This window comes from Protopterus annectens, chromosome 12.part0 (assembly GCF_019279795.1).
Source record: "Protopterus annectens isolate FY-2018-M chromosome 12.part0, PAN1.0, whole genome shotgun sequence".
Taxonomy (NCBI): Eukaryota; Metazoa; Chordata; order Ceratodontiformes; family Protopteridae; genus Protopterus; species Protopterus annectens.
The window spans coordinates 1,158,131,103-1,158,153,971 of NC_056746.1; the positions used below are offsets into that span (position 1 = coordinate 1,158,131,103).

The 22,869-nt window shown below is 39.3% G+C and overlaps 1 protein-coding gene across 1 annotated transcript in view; it reads right to left on the reverse strand.

Annotated features, from left to right (window-relative positions):
• RBL1 (RB transcriptional corepressor like 1) overlaps window positions 1–22,869 on the reverse strand; it is a 2,331,004-nt gene that overhangs the window by 1,391,621 nt on the left and 916,514 nt on the right. The gene's annotated exons all lie outside the window — the stretch shown is intronic.

Here is a 22,869-nt window from a genome sequence, read left to right on the forward strand (position 1 = left end):
CTCAATAATCATATTTCACAGATGGATTTAGTTTTACTGTTCATATATTACACCACTGTGGTATCATATGAACAGTACTGGCTAAATCAGTGTTTCTAACAAAACAGAAAAAATTCATTTTAGAAGCTTTTGAATTATACCATTCCTTAAAAGTTTACACATAATTCATATAAAATACAAAGCAAAAACAAACAAAAAAAGTTACAAAATTACACGGGGGTATTGAGAAACAAACAGTGTAGTATGTTACAGGAAAGAGTATTGTGAAAGTACAGTTTTGTACCTACCATAAATGTAGATGTTCAAGTGTTCACACTGCTGCAGTCATTACACTTGAGTTATCCTGCTGTCAGGCGGTCCCGCAGTTGGCCAGAGTTCCAAATTCTTGGTCCGGCGTCAGTTGCTGTCGCTTCTTCCCTGACGTCAGTGTGCCAGGGGTATATAAGATGCATCCGGCGCCATTTTCTTCAGTTTTTCTTGCCCCAGATGTCAAGTGCCCCCAATAGGTAGGCAATACATATTGCTAATAAAAAAAATATACATATAAAATAAAAACAATACCTTCAGTTACAAGCAAATACACCACAAAGGTTGTATAGGATAGAAAGGTATAGACAAGTCCAGCTAGTTCAAAGGGGATGGAGGGAGGGTGACCTGGACTGCAGCAGTGTGAACACTCGAACATCTACATTTATGGTAGGTACAAAACTGTACTATGTTCATCGTGTTACACTGCTGCAGTCATTACAATTAGGTAGAATCCCAAAGCTAAGGTTGGCTGGCTGGTCTATAAAGAGTTAGGATTGGCTATGAGGCCCTGCAGAACTGCAGTGGCAAATCCTGCTCTGGATTTAGAGTAAAGAGGCAGGTGGTAATGCTTGGTAAAGGTGTGCACTGAACTCCAAGTTGCAGCCTGCAAAATTTCCTTGGTAGGTACTCCTCTGAGAAAGGCTGTTGAAGTGGCTGTTGCCCTGGTGGAATGTGGCCTAATGGTATTTGGGACTGATTTTCCATGCTGTTTATAGCAGTAACAAATACAGTGCCCTATCCATATGGATATAGTCTGCACTGAGAGAGCCTTGCCCTGTGATCCTGCAGCATATGCTACAAACAGTTGCTCAGTTTTCCTGAAAGCTTTTGTTTTGTCCAAGTAGAAGCGTAGCTGCCTGTGTATGTCCAAAGAATGCAGAAGTTTCTCCCCTTTATTCTGGGGGTTTGGATAAAAAGTTGGCAAATGGATGGTTTGGTTAAGAGCCACACTAGATATCACCTTTCGCATAAAGGTAGGGTTTGTCCTTAAAGAAACCCTGTCCTGATGAAAAATTATAAAAGGTTCCACTGCCATTAATACCTGTAGCTCTGAGACTCTTCGTGCTGAAGTTACTGCCAGGAGCAGAGCTGTTTTCCATGATAAAAATTTTAGATCGGCTGTATTGGCTGGCTCAACAGGTGGTAGGGTCAGTTTTTCCAAAACGAAATTGAGGTCCCAAGTTGGTGTTGGTGCTCTCCGGGGCGGTCTTGTGTTTTTAGCCCCTCTGAGGTACTGCTTTAGCAAGGGATGAGAGAATAAAGGAGGATCCGTGTTGTAATGTGCTGAAATGGCAGAGGGATGGATCTTAATTGATGAGAAGGATAGGCCTCTGTCCAGCATCTCAGTTAAGTATTGTAAAATCTGAGGAATGTTTGGAACAAGAGGGTCAAGGCTTTGAGCCTGGTTCCAGGCGCAGAATCTCTTCCATTTTTCTGAGTAAGCTTTCCTGGTGCTAGGCCTCCTGGCCTCCAAAATGACATCCATAACAGCTTTAGAGAGAGGTGTTGCCTGTTTGACTAATGTATCTGCCATGCAACCAGGTTTAGGGTTTTGAGCTGACCGTGCAGGATCTGATTGTTTTGTTGAGTCAGAAGGTGTGGAATTTGAAGCAAAATCCATGGTGGGCCTTGAGCCAAGTTCCTTAAGATAGGGTACCAGTGCTGGCGTGGCCAGTCTGGAGCAATCAGGATCACCTGTGGTTTTTCTTGTCTGGCTTTTAGGAGTACATTTGAAAGGAGAGGCAGTGGTGGGAAGGCATAAACTTTCAGGTTTTTCCAGCTGAACAAAAGAGCATCCACTTTCCATGCTTGTTTGTGATAAGTCCTTGTGCAGAATTTTTGTAGTTGGCAGTTCAGTGGGGAGGCAAAAAGATCTATGTCTGGGCATCTCCATTTTTGCGTTACCATGCTGAAGATTTGTGGATTCAATTTCCATTCGTGAGGGTCCATGATATTTCTGCTTAGATCGTCTGCCCGAGTATTTTTCTATCCTGGCAGGAATTGTGGTTGCAGGTGAACTTGATACGTTAGAGCTGTGTTCCACAAGGTCATGGCTTGCCTGCATAGGGGATAAGAATGAGTGCCCCCCTTGCTTGTTTATGTACCACATTACTGTGGTGTTGTCTGTCTTTAGTAATAATTGTCCTGGATGCAGAAGGTCCTTGAAAGCTGTTAGGGCATTTTGAACAGCCAACATCTCTTTTTGATTGATGTGAAGATGCATCTGGTCTGTGGTCCACTTGCCCTGAATGCATTTTCCTGCCATGTGTGCTCCCCAGGCGTAATACGAAGCATCTGTTAGAGTTTGCCTGGCTGTGGGTTGGGTAAAAGATTGACCCTTGTTTAGGTGACATGCCTGTGCCCACCATCGAAACTCCTGTTGAAGGCAGGGAATCATTGGTATTACTGCTTCTAAACTGTGAGAGTGTTGAGTCCAAACACTTTTTAGGTACCATTGTAATTTCCTCATATGCAGTCTGGCATATGGTATTAGTAGTATGCAGGATGCCATGAATCCCAGGGCCTGCAGAATTTTTCTTGCAGGGAGATGGGACTTTTTTGCCAGTAATTGAAAATATTGAGCTAGTTGAACTTGTTTGTCTGGCATGAGGTAAGCCATCTGGGCGCTTGTATTTAAGCTGGCACCCAGGAATATAATCTGTTGTGAGGACACTAGTTTTGACTTATTTTCGTTTACTGTGTACCCTAGAGAAATTAGCAACATTTTTACAAATGCCAGATGCTGTAGAAGAATGTCTTTTGTCTCTGCTTGAATGAGGCAGTCGTCTGGGTATGGATATATTTGAATTCCTTTTTGTCTGCAAAATGCAATTACTGATGCCAGGCACTTTGTGAAGACCCTGGGCGCAGTAGATAAGCCAAAGGGCAGTGCAGATAATTGGTAGTGCATTGTACCAGCTTTGAATCTGAGGTATCTTGTGCAATTGTGTCTGATAGGGACATGCAGGTATACCTCTTTGAGGTCCAGAGTAACAAGCCAAGCCTTCTTGCCCAGCATGGGTTGAAGCTGCTGTAATGTCAACATTTTGAATTTTGGAATATCCAGGTAAGTATTCAGAATTGAAAGGTCTAGTATGGGCCTCCAGGCCTTGTCCTTTCTGGGGACCAGGAAGAGTCTTGAGTAAAATCCTTGTCCTTGTTCCTGTTGTGGTACTTTTTGAATAGCTCTCATGTCCATGAGGGCTGAAATTTGTTTTTGTGCCTCTGCCCATTGAATTTGTGGCAGGTCTGGCATTCCTTTTAGCCTTGGTAAAGTATGGAAGTGGAACCTGTAACCTTGAGACACAATATTCAGAACCCATTTGTCTTGGGTGATTGTTTGCCAGTTTTGAGGAAAAAAGTGCTAGTTTTCCCCCTAAGGGGGCTTCCAAAAGGGACGTGCTTGGTGTATGAAGGGGAAAGTCATTGTGACTGTTTCCTGTAAGGTTGAGTTGTCCTCACCTCCTTTTGGGGTTGAGGTGCCCCACTGTCATCTGTTTGAGCCTTGGGATTGAGATCTGCCTCTTGGGCGTCTGTATCTGCCTCTCTGTGGCCTGTCTGACACTGGAAAGGACAAATTCTTTGTTGGCCAATTTCTGCTAAACCGAGGTGGCTGTACCTGTAAGAAATCCTTGACTGTTTGCATAGATTTAGCTTTATCCTCCATTTTCCTTAACACCTCTTCTGCCTTAACACCAAACAAGGTATCATGCTGTAAAGGAGTATCCAATAATTTTGCCTTAACATGATCAGGTAAACTCTGTTCTTTTAACCAAGCATGTCTTCGAATCACAGAACCTGTAACTGCGGCTCTACAAGAGGCCTCTAAAGAATCAAAACCACATTGCAGAGTATGTTTTCCCACCTGTTCAACTGCATGCAATAAATCCTGCATTTCTTTACAATCAGGAGCTTCTGAGCTTGCAAGCATTTTCTGTTTTAACTGAGCCATTAAATATTGCTGGTACTTAAGCATGTGAAACTGGCAATTTAAAGCTCTTACTGCTAAAGTTGCAGAAGTGTATACTTTCTTCCCCCATCTATCCAAAGCTCTGGAATCTCTGTCAGAGAGTACTGGATTTTTTGCAATGGAAGCCTTAACCCCTTTTGGACCCTGGGAAATAGTTTCTGGATCAGCAGAAGGGTTTTTGTACAGAAACTTGTGAGAGTCAGGGACTCTATAATACCTATCTGGCTTGGCTGGAGCAGGGGGCAAAGAATCAGGAGATAAGCTGGATTCAGAGAACACATCATCCACAATGTCTAGCACAGGCGGAATGGCCAGCGGCCTGTATTGAGGCAATAAAAGGAAATCCTTGAGCCTTTTCTTGGATTCTGAGTAATCCTGACTTTCCCAATGGAAATGCTTCCTCATGGTATGTAAAGTTTCCCCAAAAGAATAATCCTCAGGAGGAGAGGCTGAAGGTATAGATTCTTCAGCATCAGAGTCCTCATAGGGGGGTAGAGAGTAACCTTGGTCTGAAGAGGAATCAGAGGAAATGGAAACCTGATCAGAGGAATCATAGTCTGTATCCTGCCTAGGCCTTTTCTCAGGAGGGGGATGGGAACCCCTGATTAGAGTAATGAGGTCTTCGGCCATTTTAAGCATCTGTTTCTTAGGCATGGAAGACTGTCCAGGAGAATGCTGTACTTGTTTCTTTGTCTTTTATGGTACTTATGTCTTGGCTGTTGTTTTAATGGTAAGTTGTGAAGGTCTGAAAACACCCTCAGAAGCCGATGCCTGATCAGCGGCTCCGGACCCATCTGAGGGATTAGTTTCTGTAGGCCCAATACCTTGAGTTTCCAGAGGCCTAGTTGTCTCCACGTGGGAGTCGGAAGCGGGTGTCAGGGGCTGCGAAAGTGCTCACTGAGAACCGGTGACTGGCCTAGAAGAGGTTTTGTCGTCGGTTTTGGACCTCGGATGCCTGTCTTTATCCTTGTCTTTGCTTTTTTTCGGTATTGAGGTCGTCGGTTGATCCGACGGCATAGTATAATTGAACCTTCGGCCAAAGTAGTGCAAAGCAAAATCAAAACGTCTTTTTATAGTGCGTTTATTAAATCTAGCACAAAACCGACAACTAGTGACGTCGTGATCAGGGCCTAGGCATGGAATACAGTAAGAGTGGAAGTCCTTATGAGGTATTTGCTTCCCACAAGACATACAATTATTAACTTTTTCTGACATCGGTCTGAGGCAAGAAAAAAGTTTCCCCAACGGGGTACTTAGCTTTACTGAAGACTTCAGATCTGAAATTCGACTTCGAAAATCTCAGGAGTCGGCCGACCGGCACTTGCGAACTGCTACTGCTTCGGGCACTGCGTGGCAAGAAAGACTGAAGAAAATGGCGTCGGATGCATCTTATATACCCCTGGAGCACTGACGTCAGGGAAGAAGCGACAGCAATCGACGCTGGACCAAGACTTTGGAACTCCGGCCGACTGCGGGACCGCCTGATGGCAGGATAACCCAAGTGTAATGACTGCAGCAGTGTAACACGATGAACATCAGTGACATGCAGAGTGGAGAGAAGGTTATTCAGAGATATGCACAGCATAACCACACTACTGGAAAAAATAGTACACAATGCATCTAACGATTGGCTAACAACATGCAAATGAATGTCAATATTCTAATGACTGCCATCTCAAATGACAGCAAGACTAAAATTAGTACAATGACCATGGTAATCAGTTATGCTGACCATCAGGATTTTGTGGTGTACAGGTGCATCACTCATACCATGATGTGAGTGGCAGCATTAGCATTAGCTGGAAAGCAAGTATTAGTGGCTGCCTTCACAGACAGTATCCTTGATGTTGCGAGCTGTCATCCTCTACATTGCAGAAGGGTGGCTAGTATACCCATCACCACCATGACCAAGTCTTTATTATCCATTACCATGTGAACCAAATACCAAAAACAAGTCAAAGGAATGAAACACAAACTCTGAAACAGTGAAAAAAAAACTCCCTGGAGCCTCAAATAAAACCCACACTTTAAAGGAAGAGAAAAATGTTACGTACATTCATCCCTTAACATGGAAACTTCAAAAGAACAATAAAATTAACAAAGACAAAGCATCACTTTTAAAAGTACCAGTAATACATCATAATTAAAACATCCAATGAATACATAAAGTGCACACCTTAATTTAAAGTTGCATATACACCAAAAAAAAAAAAAAAAAAAACAAATTAATTTAATCTATACAATAAAAAACAAAGTACAGTAAATACTTATATATTTTAAAGTACGAATCAAATATTGTACTAAAAAATTAAATACATGTACATAAAACTATTCTCATAAAATGTCTATGTTATAGGTCTGCAATTTCAAAAGACAATGAAAACCATTTCATTCAGTCCAGGAAAGAAATGGGCATTTAAAACACAGTTGTAACCATTACTCCCTTTTCTCCACCGATTCAGACCATGGACCACCCCTTGAATCTTTAATGTGTTCAATAAAGAAAAACAAAAAAAACGGTGTGTGGGATTGATTGGTATGTGCTTAAACAATGCATTTTAACCTTCCCCATCTCTACACTATACAGTTTACATTCATTTCAATGAAATCACAGAACATCTTTCAAGAAAAAAAAAAAAATCGCTGTTATTTAATGCAATTTGATATTATATAAATGTCAACTGGAACGAACGGGAATGCTCAAATTCACTGTTTTTCATTTTTCTCGCACAGACCAAAATCACCAAGTGTGCAAGGGTCTATATCAGATGTCTGAGTTTTCCAAAACTTGAATTCATATGGTCAGAACCATATGTTCGAGTTTCTAAAAACTCGAACACAAAAAAAAAAAAAAAAATCTGCAACCCCACACCTCCTGCAAATTATATATATCAACTCCGACATCGAACTACAGTGAGGAAAAGGGTAAATTCATCGATCCTCACAGTACTGTGCTATCCATTCAAAAGCTTCAAGCTTTATCATATAGTCTCCATCATATGAATTTCAAGTTTTTGAAAGCTTGATCAAGTGATAGGGACCTGTATGCAATCAAAAATACAGCAGCAGACTTCAACACATCGACTTCTCATGCATGAATGGCTCCATCTGTTCACTGAAATTTATTCAGGATATTAAGGTATGGCTTTTCAATACTTCAAGTATATGCCTTTGTGTAATTCATATTTGATGTTGTGCAAGTCTGCGATATGAATGTAAACCATATTATACATATGTTCATATATACATTCCTTCAATTTTCTTCCAGTTTTCCCCACATACAATGCTGGGCATTGCATACATTTTGCTATAGAAATCACTCAAGTAGATGTACAATTAAAATACCCTCTAGCATGAACTACATTATTACCAGCTAGGACACACTGCTGTTGTTAATATATGTGTACACCGATGGCACTGTCTATACTTAAAAGTGTCCCTCTTTTTCTTATCGTTCCTCACCCTCATATTCATGTTATCAAAATAACTCTTAAAACACTTCCTCTCCGAAAAAATAATTTGGGTTGTACGCCTAACATGTTCTTCGGTGCAGTACGACTGAGGAACAATTCTCAAATTTTTTATCAAAATCTAGCTAACTGCCCAGCTATCATGACTAAAAGGGGTAACAAACGCTTTGTCATAATCCTTGTTTAACAGTTCATCGGTTTGATGTTAATCTCCCGTAATCATAAGTGGACAGTAAATCCTAGAATTCCTTTTACTAATAACTTCAACTAAACAGGGTCCAAAAAATGTTTTTTTGAGTACCCTCTTCTGAAAAACATACAAATTAATTTGTTACATTCTTCTAATAATGTATCATATTCAGAAACCATTTTAGCACCTCTGACAAACTGTCTCCTAACAGTTGCTTTTTTTTCTGGTTTAGTGGATGACAACTGGAAAAGTGGGTGGGGGAGAGAATTAGAATATTTAGGTTTTTTAATAAATACTTTATACACATCTATCTACTCGACTATCCTTATTGATCTCAAGATCCAAGTAATTATTAACTTTAAATCTATAACAGTGTGTACATTTCAAAAAAATCAGTTGTGGTGTTAATACAATTTAAAAATTTTTCTATTTTAGAAAATTCATCAGCCCATAAAATTAATATATCATCCAGGAATCTTGTGTAAAATGGCCATGAATTGCTACAGGGACTGTCAAAAATATATTGCTTTTCTCATTGTGCCATAACCAAGTTAAATAAGTAAATGTATGCCTGTGGTTAACACATGTCGATCAGTGCGTGCTTGCATGAATTGTCCATTCCAGTTCATAACTGTCTCAACACTGTCTTCAGACCCCTTTCTGTAGCCACAACCCTGTGTACTACTATGCTGTTGCCATTCTGATACCATATCATAGAGTGACTGAGTAGGCATATTAGTCAGGCTTGCTGTCCATCAGACCTGTGCTGACAGTACTGTTTATGTCTTGTGTGATGGAGGCCTTCTATTCCATGTAGCATGTCATGCAGTTCATGTGTATACATTAGACTGTTACAAACCCTATGCAGCAAGACAGTCACCAGACCTGTCAGGGTGGCCCCCTCCCAAAAAGAGCTACAATCTGTCTTGCCCTGTCCCCTGTGCCTTATCAGGGTAAGCCTCCTCCCCAGAAGGACTGCAACCAGTCCTGTCTTCTCCTTTGTGCTTTGTCAGGTTTAGCCCTACCTCCAGCATGACTACAACCTATCCTGTTCTGCCATCTCTCATGTTTAGCCCTCCCAACATAAGTGCAACCTGTCCTGTCCTGCCCCCGTTCACTGTGAGACTGCCAATCCCCCCCCCCGATATCAGTCCAGTGTCATGCCCTGTGCTGTGTTACCCCATATATACTCCTCTGTTCAGTTACTGTCCCTGTTGCCACCAGGCACCCATGTAAGGTCACTGCAGTCCTGAGGTCCATTATCAGAAGACCTGTTTGCTTTCAGTTTGCCTGCATGGCATTACATTTTGTTATTCTCTACACAACACTACTCTAAGATGTTTGGTGTAATGTCATCTCCCAAAATGTGGCAGATACTTTTTACTGTGCTAAAATGGACCTTACATCACAATAATTATGATAAATAGGTGAAATGCAGCAGTCATCTCTGAATCCTTGACACAATGTGAAGTGTTAAAAGCCACAATTGGCATTACAATGCTCATATCTGAACATCACCATCATCAGGCTGGGAAATTGTGAGCAGTATGCTTACACACACAGCTACTATGAACTACAGTTTGCCTCTTGGCTGCACTAGTCTTATGCTGCATCTCACCACCACAATGCCCAAAGAAGTATTGTCCTCAGCATGTAAGGCCATGTGCATGGGGTCACAGTTTTTCTCCTGGTTTAGACCTGCAGAATGGACACAGCCACTTCAGGCTCACAGTTCAGCATGGCTTCTGTAAGGTAAAATCTTCCTATACCTGCTGCAAAGGCACCAAAGGGAACGCCTTCTGGGGGGGGGGGGGGGTTATGAGGGTCCCTGCTATAAAAACTGATATTGACACCAGCCTGTGATGGCACTGAGTGTTATGAGTGGCATCATGCACTGGGGGAAGTAGTACAGGCCACAAGTATAGTGACCTGCCCAAACACCATTCAGACATTCTTCACCAGTGGGAAAAAAGTTAAGGGAGGGAGCCACTGTATTATTTAAATAGTCTGTACTTGGTTTGGCGCTATACATTAGTCCTTTACCAGCAGCTGTAATTGCCCTCTGATGTCAACCATACAGCTTTGCTGATTACTATTTGCTTTATGTTCTCCAGTGTGGCCAAACAGATACAAGCAAACAGGATAGCCTGTCTAAGAAGGCTGACAGCTCCTCCAGGCAGCAGGTTATGTATAGTAATACATTTGTATAAATATTCGGTAATTGTTACTTGTTTGTTTCTTCACTGATTTACTGGTTTGTTTTTTTCCTTTAATTTTCATTTTCTAGTGGATCAACCATGGTTCAAGCTGTATTGAGGTAGAGGCCAACATGCTTTGCACTAGCCATCATGCCTGCCTGTGAAGACAGGAAAGGACTGACTACACCATAACCATCAAAAAATGATTTTCTTGCCAAAATGGTTCAACTGACCAAGGTCCACTATTTTTTAAACATTAACATAACATATTACACACTGACAGGAACACACATTTAATTACAAAAGAGAAAACAAACCATTACAAAGATTTTGTCATGCGTTATACAAATATGATTTCTGTCTTAAAAATATTATTTAATTTACTACTTCATAGATTGCTTAAGCCCTGCCTTCCACGAAATATCACTCCTCATTCTACACATTATTCTGTATGTATTTTTCCCACAGATACCATTTAATTCTATGTAGTTTGCTACTTTCCTTTTCTAAAGATCCACACCTCCAGTTCTTTTGTCTATACCCCTGTTACAGCTGGCTTTGCTTCTGAGTTCCATTTTCCAGTATCTGCTTCTTTGGCAGCTAAAAGATTTCACTGTAGGGCCTTACTTACTATGTCTACGGAATTCATTTTCTATATTTCAGCTCAAAAGAATAATTTCTTTACTGAAAATAATTTGCTCTCTCAACATTTATGACAAAGTACTCTGTAGGGAATTTCTAAAATCTATCAATGCATTACATTCCTAAAAAAACATGATCCTAGTTACCCCTCTCTTTCCCATCGCACCTCCAGCAATTGCTGTCTACCTGGGGAAACATTCTCTAAAGTTTACTTGGTGTACAAAATAAGGTTATGCACTGGCCATAATTCTAGACCTGTGTTGTATTGTTCTTTCTGGCTCAACAGCTGGGGTTATCAGATCCAACTGGATCTGACTCTGGCGCTTTTTTTTTCAACTGCTTGGATCTCCTTCCCTACCCATAATTCCCCCTCTAATCCCCAGATTACCTCGGAATGAGTTTGCCTGCTTGTAGCTAGTACTACACCTGGTGAGCCCAATACAGACCTAACAATCCATAACTGAATAACAAAAGACAGATGTAACAGCAACTGGCTGTCCAAAAAGACAAGGACCCTGAATATGTCCAACCAAGCAACCAGAAGCCAGAAAAGTAACAATCTAGGATGGAGGACAGAGGGATAAAATGTTGAAATGGATGGAACAAGACAACACAGATCTAGCGTTATGGTAAGTACATAACTTTTGCATCCGAAGTTGTCTTTTCCAATCAATTCAACAGTTTAGGCAGATCCCTAAACTACCTGAGAACCTGGGTTAAACAATGTACCAGATCTAGACTGTACATCCAACTTGTAATGTAACAAAAGACTGCATACTCTATAGACCAAGAAGCTGTAGCATAACTCTCATCAATGGGACCTCTAGCAAAAAAAGCAGTGGAGGTAGTCACAGAATTAGCTGAATGAGCCTTTGGTTTGCCAGGTAAAATGAATCCCATTTTTTTCATAAACAAAGCAATACAGCTGGAAAGCCAACTGGACAAGGTCACTTTAGAAACTCCTTGTCCCGATTTAGTCTTTAAAAAAAAAAGCAAAACCTGGTCTGACTTTCTGATATCTTTTGTGCGATGTAAACAAAACCTGAGTTAATAATGAACACTCATAAAATGTAGAGTATATTCCTTTTTTTTTTTTTGAAAAAATTGGAAAGAATACTGGTAAGTTGACTGTCTGATTAAGATTTGCTTCTGAGGCCACTTCTGGGAGAAAATGAGGAATAAGCTGCTAGGATACCCTATTCTTATGGAAGAAGGAGGTCTGCAAGACAGTGCTTGCAGATCAGAAATCTTCCTAGCTTAAGTAATTTATTTATCCTTTGTTGACCGGGTTAGTCCCAATAGGCTAGTAGCCTCTCTTCAGGAGAAACCCGAGGTGGTACTGATACTATTAGGGGAAATTTGGCCAGGGCTTCAGGGAACTTCCCCCGCTCTATGGAGCTGCCAGATGGAGTTGGAGGGCTCCTACAGCATCAAGAAAGAGGCCTAAGGGAAGTAGCAGCATGGAGGAGGAGGAGGCAAGAAACCTTCGGAGAGGTTCGAGGTGGAAAGTGAGAATTTGGGAGAAAAAGTTGTTCAGTACAGAGATTCAGAATGTAAATAGATTCCTGTGTGGTGGATGCTACAAATCAGTAGTATTTAGCTGTCTCCACAGAGAAGGAAGAAAGCGAGTTTGAAGTCAGGAGGGTTTGGAGATGATGTTAAAATAAAAAAACAAGCAGGTGATAGTTCTGCTGTTTCATGAGGTGAGACACTAGATGACTTTCAAAATTACTGAGAATGCAATGTGGAAAACGAACAAGGTGACATGGCAGGAAAGACTTCAGCAGTTAAAACTTATGCAGCAGTAACAGAAACTAAGAGGAAAGCAGCAACAAACTGAGAAGGTGTCTAGTTTTGTGGCAGCGGATAATGCAGTAAGTAAAACTTGCACTGACAATCTAATAAAGAAATATTATGTATGAGACAATTTGGCAACTGTTCTGAGTTTTAAAGCTCAAGAAATTTGGCCCTCTATACATACTGGGACAGAAATTTTTGTGACTGAACATTTAAAAGTGATGGACGGATGATGAAATTTCTGTAACAGTGTAACAAAAAGGTCATTTAATTGTGGCACAATTACTTGTTTTCTGGTAGTAACTTGAATGTAAAAAAATGTTACTTCACAGTTTAGAACTGATGAACTGGAAGACTGTTAAAAAATGCATGCAGGGTCTGCATGAAACTGTTAATAACATTGTGAAAGTCAGAAATAAGAGAAATTAATGGAATTGAGGGCAGACATTGGAAGCAGTTTTGAAATGTAAAAAAAAAAAAAAAACGAGGTGAAACACTTGTCATGTTATTTTTGTGGCTAATTACAAAGGAACATTAAGATGTGCTGACCAGCCTAAATAATGTTCGTTTTGTGGGAACATTTCTCATAAAGGACGTATACCAAAAAGCTGTGTGTCTGAATGCAGGTTGTGTAAAAACGGGAACACTGTAAAAGAGGAAAGGGAAGAAAACATACACGAGGAATGACAACAAAAGGATGGGGGGAAAGGATGAAACAGGTGAAGAAGAAACTGTAGAAGAAAAAAAATATGGAGGTGAAAAATGAGGAGACAGACTGCATACAGGAAGAGATATCAGGAGAAGAGATTAATACTAATATTTTTTTGAAGTTCTGGCCAGTGAAACATCTGATTCTGACGATCAAGGATTATATGCACATAAACCCAGGGAAAAAATATTAAATTGGGGAAAGTAAACTAATAAAACAAAAATTTTAAAATATTTTTCCTAAACTTAAAAAGAAGGAAAACAAGCAACTTTAGAGTACTTTCAGTAAACGTGAACAGTATTATTAATACTTTAAGAAGGACAGGGATACTGGAACACTGTGCTAACTGTGATCCGGATATCATTCTGTTAGATGATGTAAGATTTCTGACAAGTAAAGAAACAGTGGAAATATAATATGGAACTCAAGAAGTGAACATTGTTCTGGAGTGGCTGTATTGTGTAAAAATCCAGTGAAAATACTAGATGCAATGTTGGTAAGGACATGAAGGTTAACTACTTTGGATGTGAGGTGGAGAGAATATGTTTATAGAATTATAGCATTAGATACATACATAACTAGCAAGGAAAGAGAGAATTTATTTGATCAAATATTAGATTATGTAGTGGTTAATATGAAAATTATAATCGCCAGTGATTTTAGTTGTGATTTAAGGGGAAACTGTAAAAAGCAAGGGAAAGATGTAAAACAAATACAGGAAGTGATTTGATATCATAAATTAACTGTGTGGAACAAAGGTCAGTGGACTTATGGAAGGTTTGGGGGGGTTGCATATTGTGATACAGTTGTGGCGTTTTTTTTAAGACCTATAAAATATGAACTATACCTAGTGTGTAGCAATATGGATGGATGTGATGGCAGAAATGGAAAATATTAAAATAGGAAAGGGAGTAAAAAGAATAAATGAGAGATTATGGGATGAAATTGGACAGTAAGAAGTATGTAGATTGAATATGAAAAGTATAAAAACTGTTTTTTCGATGGCAGGATGATGTAAGAAAAGAGAAAGTGAAGTATACAGAAATATATAGAAATGTATTAGAGAATTTATACAATAATTCAAGACAGTCTTATGATACAGAAAAAGAAATATATAAGAGAAAGAGAAAATATTAAGGCATTATTTTCTAGGCAGAATATTTACAAAGGAGAAGGGAGGAGGTATCTGCATATTTGGCTAAAATAATAATGTATGACATTAGTATAATGATGGAAATTAAAATGTAAAAGAGAAGTAAAAAAAAAAAACAGAAACAAATTATGAATATTGTAGCAGAGAATGATGAAAAGATGTATAAGAGCAATGAGAAGGAAAATAAGAGAGAATGGACATTTCCAGAAAGAGTTAAGAAAAAAATGATAAAATAAATTATCATGAGTGAATTGGATGAAGTACTTAAGTACATGTTGATTCAGTATCAGACCTAGATGGTATAAGGTATGGAAGGTACAAGAAATTAGTGAACTGGCAAAGAGAGTATTTCATAAAGATGTTGAAGGAAGGGTTTATTTAAGAGGCATGAAGTGGGATATTAAGATTTATATGAAAGAAAAATGAGAAGAATGAAAAAAAAAAAACATTGGAGACCCATCACACTAAACAACACAGATTATAACATTTTTTATGAGAATAATACTGAGGAGAATGGCAGGAAAGATGAGAGATACAATGGAAGAAATTATACATGGTATAAAAGGGAAGGGATGTCAAGAATTGTGAGAGAAACTGTGGAAGATGACATAAGTAAAGGGTAAGACATGAAACTTATGGTAGGTGATATTAGCAAGGCACTTGATAACAGTAGGACATGATGCTTTGTGGGATGTTATGAAGTAGTATGGAACAGATAACAGAATTAGGAGAGTGTGTGTATATCATCATATCAAAATAATAGAGTGAGAGTGTTAGTGAACAGGGGCTGAGTAACACAATATGCATGAAGTGTGATATAAGATAAGGTTGTCCAGTGAGTGGAACATTTTTTGCACTGGTAATGAATGTGAAAGTGAGTGAAATAGCTTGTAAAATGAAAGATGCTAGATATGCAATGCAAAAGGAGGTGGTGATGCCTGTACTTTCGACATATGCAGATGATATAGTTGTTGGGGATGAGTATTTTTCAATGAATGAGGTGCCTTAAAATAAAATTTGGAAACATGAAGTAGTTATGATGCAATGGGAGAGTTTGATAAAAGAAATATTGGCCTTCTGTGAAGGACATAAAGATTAGTATTCAGGAAAAAGTTTATCTGATGAATTCTGAAATGGGAAAATAGCACATATGTCAAATGTTTATAAGATCCCATAAAAATCTGAAAAGAAAACTGTGCACTTGGTGTTTTCCTTCAAATGGGATTCAAGATTAAACCCAGTGAAAAGAGGTGTGAAGATAAAGGGGTTGGGGTTACTAAACCCAGTTGTTTATTCCTCTTTCTTTAAACTTGTATAGAGGAATGAAATGGGTAAAGAAAGAACATGAGAAGTTAACAGCAAAAATGTTTAAAATAAGTACAAAAGGTTCTTGCAGATGATGAGAATAAGAAAAAGAGAAAAGAATAATTATCAAGACAAATGCTAACACAGAAAACCAAAACAATGATGACACAGAGAAAGATAGAAGGATATGGTGTAATAATGTGATGAAACAATATTATTATGTAAATCCATGTAAAATTTACCAGAGTAAGTTATTAAAGCCATTAAAGTCTGGAAAAAGTGGTGTACCACGACAGTAGAATGTCATGATTTCTTATTGAGACTGTTAATAAATGAGTTATCAGTAAATGAGAATATACCATATAAAAAGAAAGTCGAAAGACTGTGTTTAGTTTGTGTGGAGGAAGAGACAACAGGGGCATGTTTCTTACATGTAAAAAGTGTTGAAACACTGAAAAAAGTTTTGTGAAGAAATTTTTTTTGAGAATATTAGTGACAAACAATAGAGATATGATTAAGATTATGCATGGATATTGTAATAATAATAAGAAAGAATATGTTGAAAGGAGTAGATAATTTATATTAAGTAATATGGGTTATTTGGAATGAAAGACTGAATGAAATTTTGTTTAATGGAAAATGGATTTTGACAGAAATATTGTAAAAACAGAGACTATGGTTGTGGAAGAAGGAGTGGGGCTCAATTATGGGAGAATAACAATGAAGATGTTATAAGAAAAATGATAGGTAGTAAAAAAAACAGAAATCTGTATATAAGTGCCTGTAAATATGTACATTTTGTATATATGTATTTTTTTTATGCTGTATAAAATAGAGGAACCCTACTCTTTTTAATAGCTACACTGGTATCTTTTACAGCCACCTCAGCTACCACCAATTCAAGCAAATGGGGCCTTGATTTAATGTCTCATCCAAAAGATGACACATGCAGGAGTACAGCATCCTCCTTATGCTGCACTTCAGTGTCATCAACCAAACTGGTGTGGGAATAGAACCCACAGCCTTCTGCACTAAAGCCAAGTGTGCTGTTACACCACTGACACTAATTGCTACTAGAAAGATAATTTTCTAAGTAACAAATTTTAAATAAACTGAGGATATGGGCACAAAGAGAGATCTAGTTAATGCCTGTATCATGACAGTAGTATCCCATGGATGAACTAGGTCCCTTAGTGAGGGCCTTAGAAGACAAGTTCTCTTCAAAAAGACCTTGGAGATTTTCAAGGAAACAATGGAAGATTGATTTTGATCCATATGAAAATTGGAAATGTCTACTAACTGCACTTTGATGGTTGAGAAACTAGCGCCTTTTTGAAACAAATCTACTAAGAAATTTAAATTAGATGGTAAAGGAGCATAAAATAAACTAAAATAAATAAAAATAAATAAAACTAGCTTTAATAGCTTCTGGTCATACTATTTCTTCTTCCCTGACCACCTCAATCTATGCTCTCTCTCATGTCTAGATAATCTCTAACCTCATCCTTTTCTATCCAATTTCCCCCTACAAACCCTTCCTCAGCTTACATTGAGAAACTACAATGTCTACACTACAATAACGAATTATATCAGATGATTGTATAATACAAATGTCAGCTATAATAGCACAGAATGTAATTTCTGGTGTAGTGCAAGTCTTGTATATTTTTTAGTTCATCCTTTTTACTCCAGCAGGTTTGGTTCCCCATCATCTGACCTCATCTGATTTTTTTCTATAAGTTTTTTATAATCTCTGTATGTGGAACTTTTCTTCCCAGGCCTCCGCTGAAAATGGGTCTTATCCCGATCGGATTTTCCAGATAAACAAATATAACATAAATAAAATGGGTTCAAACCTTTGGAGAAGGCCATATTCAAAATCTTTTCCATTTGCTAAGATAAACTTTTCTGGTGTTTGGCTTTTGCGAGGTGGAGAAAATACGAATGACTTCTGCAGAAAGCCTGCCAGCTCTGGCCACCATTAGAACTGGAAAAATCACGCTGTCAGTTTCAAGGTTTTTATGTCTCAGTCAAACTGAACAAAGGGATGAATTAGAAGTTCGGATGTGGATCCATCACCCAAGGAGGATATTTCAGATGAGGTCAGAGGATGGGGAACCAAACCTGCTGGAGTCAAAAGAATGTACTAAGAATTAATTTTGCCCTATACCTCATGGCTTTCTAAAGAAACTTGATAATCAGAGGAAAAGGTGGAAAGGCATATAGGAGGTTTGAGGGCCAATTGTTGATTACTACATCCCCTGATGACTGTCCCTGTGGAGAGATCAGAGCAAAGTAGCTGCTACAACTGTTGTGTAGATTGGAAGCGAAAAGACTGCAGCAAAGTTGGCCCCAGTGACTGAAAATCATGGTCACTGCTGACAGATTCACGGACCACTCGTGAGGCAAAAGAATAGACCTGCTCGGTTTGCACGCCAGAACATTAGAAGTCCCCAGGAGGGAAAACACTGCCCACTGACACACCTTCATTGCTTCCCAATGCAATGAATTTGAATGAGTTCCTCCTTGTTGTTGACATGACAGACTACCGCTATGTTGTCTGACTGCATCACAATCACACCCTTGGAAAGGAAGTCCAGAAAAGCTTGCAATTTCAGGAGGATTGCGCTCATCTCAAAGACACTGATGTGAAGACTGGCCTTTGTCATTGACTATGTGCCATGAACCACCTTCCTTTCGTAATGCACCTCCACCCCAGACAAGAGGTGTCCATGGTCATAGTAGCTATATGGGGAGGAAGGGTGAATGGTTGACCCCAAGTTACTATCAGGGAGTTCAACCACAAACAAATACATATTTCTACATACTAGTAAGAGACATACTAGAGTGTGAAGGGGTTGATACATCAAGGACTACTGTACTGAAAATGTTTACTGTGGGTTTCTCACACAGAATCTTGCTTGAGGTGCTAGAGTGATCAATGAAGCCATGGAACCCAAAAAGCGTAGAACAAGTCTTGCTGGATGGTTGGGATGAAAAAGGACCTCTGAAGCTATCTGACATAGAAACAAAACTCTGGATTGGGGAAGTGTGGCCATCTCATTAGCCAAGTCTTGGTAGAGTCCTGTGAACTCTACAGTCTGTGCTGGTGTCAACTGGCTTTTGGCAAGGTTAATCATAACTTCCAAGTATGGGGCTAAACGGAACAAGGCATCTGTACACTAAATTATTAGATCCTTGGTGGACGCTGTGAGGGCTAGTTGTCCAAGTATGGGAACACCCTGGAACCCTTGCAGCCTGAGATACGTTGCTACAACTGTTGTGATTTGGTGAACACCTTGGGGGGCTGCAGTGAGACTAAAAGGATAGTGCTTTGAACTGAAAATGACTGGCTTCCTGCCAGAAATGGAGAACTCTCCTGGATTGCCTTGTTATTTTGATATGACAGCAGGTGTCCTGGAGATCTATTGTGAACATCCAGTCATCCTTCCTCTTATGAATAGTGACCCTACGCAACTTTGTCTGTTTCACAAACTGGTTGAGATAGCTTAGGTTCAGAATGCGTCTTTAGAACCGAAAAGAACCTTGAACAGACTCTGGATTCTTGCTGATCTGGTGGGACTTCCTGGACGATTTCATCTGACTAGGTAGAAAGTACAGTTCTTTAAGCTGAGCTTGCCATAACAATAGTAGTTCCAATGATCACTGCTGCAGTAGCCTTAGCTATATGGATTATATCCTGCCAAGGATATAATAGCTGGACATCTTCCAAAGCTTCAGGGCACTTTCCACACACCCAAACTATCAGGCAGTTTGAGCTGAGCTGACTAAAAAACAAGTTAGGATGTGAAGCCTTTCAGAGTTTTCCTGCCATTGAGAGAAGAAGGGTGGGTTCTGAAAGGACAATGCAAGGAGCAACAACAAGTAAATGTTTATACCCTGGCATAAAAATACACCAAAAACAAAAGTAATAGAGGGAGAGAGCGGCTACTTCAGCAGTGATCATTCACAAAACTACCATTTTGGTAAGTTCTAGCTAACAGAACTGTATTATGTTCATTATATTGACCACTGCTGCAGTAGCCATAGCTCTATGGGTAGATTACCACAGCTAAGTATATTTGAGAGGTGGAAGGAGAAGAGTCCAGGAGCCATTTGAGAATGATCCTAGCAAACCCTGATCTGGACCTACAGAAAGAATCAAGCTTAATAGTGCTTTGGAAAACTATGTGCAGAGCACTAAATAACTGCTTCTAAAATAGTTCTAGAATCCAACCCTTTCCAATAAGCCATAGATGCAGCCAAGGCCTAGGTAGAGTGGACCTTGACCTTGCCTGGAATAATTTTGTTATGGTGAGTATAAAAAGAAGTTATACACTCACCATAACGTTTCATCTGTGTTGTCCATTTTCATTCTTCCTCAACTCTTGGTCTCGGATCTGACTCAACTGCTTCTGAAAGCCCTCAAGCTCCTCCCTTTCCCATAACGCCTAATCTCTAACACAACTCAGATCTTGTTTGCTTCCCTTTATATCCATAGAGCTTTGCAAAAGAACAAAAATATTAAGATAACCAGCAAACCTGAGATTCAAAGAAAGAAACAAGGTTCCTTCAGCATCTTCAATCATTCCCAAAGAATGATTAGGAGGGGGTTGGTGGGAAGGTAGTTGAGGTACAGTGAAAATGGAAAATACAGATGTAACGTTATGGTGAGTATATAACTTCTTTATCTGATGATGTCAATTTTCATTCTTTCCTCAACTCTTGGAACAGAGTCTCCAGCTACCTAAACCCCAGGAGGACTCTAAGGAAAGATGTTTTTGAGTACCATTGAAACAAAAGCTGCTCTGCCGATAAGAGACCAGATGTAGTTTGTAATGACCAATAAAAGTATGAGGACTAGTCAAAGTTGCGGCTGCACAAATATCATCTAGACAAGCTTGGGACAAAAAGATGAAAAAGTAAACATAGATCTTGTGGAATGGCCTCTTGGTGGTGTGAGTAATGATATGCCCAATTTATTATAAACAAAGGCAATACAATCAGTCAACCATTCAGCTAATGTTACTTTACAGACTGATTTGCCCAATTATGAATCAGAAAAAGATACAAACAGTTCTTCTGTTTTTCTAAAATCTTTTGTTCTATTTAACTTTCATAAATAACTTTCATAGATTAGTACTAGGCTAACTGCCCTTATGGGCCATTTTAAGCTTATCCAATTACCCTATGTGAGAATCAAACCCTGCACCTTGCGTCTCCAAGGTAAACACCTTAACCATTATGCCATCCTCCCACCCAAAGTAAAAACATAACTGTCTGTGAACATACAATAGGTGTTAACATATAATAGGTGTAACATATAGTCTTCATTTGAAAATTTTGAAAAGAAGACTGGTATGTTGGTAGTTTGATTAATATTAGATTCTGACACCACCTTAGAAAGAATGGAAGGAATGGTATTAAGGATACTCTGTCTTTATGAAAAATCAAGTAAGGGGGCTTAGAACACAAGGACTGCAATTCAGAAACCCATCTGGCAGAGGTAATTGCTACTAAAAAATATAGTTTTCCAGGTTAAATATTTTAGTTCTGTCTTAGCTGAAGGTTTAACTAGAAACCGGGTTAGAGCTTGCAATACTACATTTAAATCCCTGGGGGAGTAGGATCTTTAATAGGAGGTCTAAGGAGAAGTGTTCTTCTTAGAAAGGCTCAATAAAGTTTGAATGATGCTAGAGTTGAATTATCTATTCCAACATGAAAGTTGGAGATGGCAGCTAATTGCATTTTAATGGTAGAAGAGCTAGCTCCTTCACTGAAGATTATTGTTAGATATCCTAAAACTCGAGAGACAGGCGCAGAAAAGGGATCTAATCGATTCTTGTTGTACCCAAAATACAAATCTTTTCTATTTACTTTTGTAAACTTTTCAGGTGAAAGCTGTGTGAGATGATAAAAGAATATGATGGACTGGAGAGGAGAACTTGGACTGTCTAGCAATCAATGGAAGTGAAGAAACCATGCAGTTGATTTTTAGGCCCGGAATGTCTAAATGAATCAAGTCTTTCTGGTGAAATAAAAGGTCTGTAGTTGGATCCAGGATCCAAGGGGGAAGAAAATGATGAGGCCAAAGAAAGGGAAACCAAATATGATGAGGATAATAAGGGGCGATGAGGATTATTGGCTCTTCAATCAAGATGCTTTCTGAAAAAATTTGGGGATGAGGGGTATTGGAGGATAGGCATAAAGGAGTCTGGTGGGCCAATCGTGAAGTAGAGCATCTCTCGGTGACTCACCAGTGGGGGAATGAGGGCAAAGAACCTGCTGCACTTGTTGATGACAGAGGATTCAAAAAGGTCACAGGACGGTTGACCCCATTGATGGAAAATCCTCTTTGCCTCTGTCATGTTGGCAGACCACTTGTAAGGCATTAGAATAGACCTGCTTAGCTTCTCTGCAATCACACTGGACTTTTCCGGAATGTGTACTGTTATCAGAAATCGATCTGATGAGATTACACATCACCACACTCTTAAACTTCTTGACACAGGGGGTAAGATCTGGTTCCCCCTTGTTTGTTGATGTACCAGAGCACTGACATAGTATATGTTTGAATCACGATAGTCCCAGTAGGAAGAGAGACTTGGAAAGCCTGCAGAGCTAAAAGGACGGCTTGTATCTCCTTGACACTGATATGCATGTTGGCCTCATTGAGGGACCTAGTGCCTTCAACTGTCCGCAGGAAGTGCCACCCACCCAATCTGGGAGACATCTATAGTCACTATAGCCTTGGGTTTGGGAAGAACAAAAGGATGATCTTCTTGCACTTGACTTGATTGTATCCACCACAGGAGATATTTTTTTGCAAGCTTGAGTAATTTTTATCTGACTGGACAGAGGGTGGTAATGAATGGACCCTTGGGTAGCTAAGTTCCATTGATGTACTTTCATATGGTACCCTAACAACACTACTAGGATGATTACAGTTGACATAGACCCTAAAGCTTGAAGGATTAATCGAGCTGAGAGAGAGGAGTTTTGGATGACTTTCCTGACCTGGAACTGAATAGTTTGAACTCTTGCTTGAGGAAGAGATGCTGTTTGTGTGATCATGTTGAAAAAAGCACCATGCAGTCTAATGTCCAAGTTGGATCCAGATGAGCTT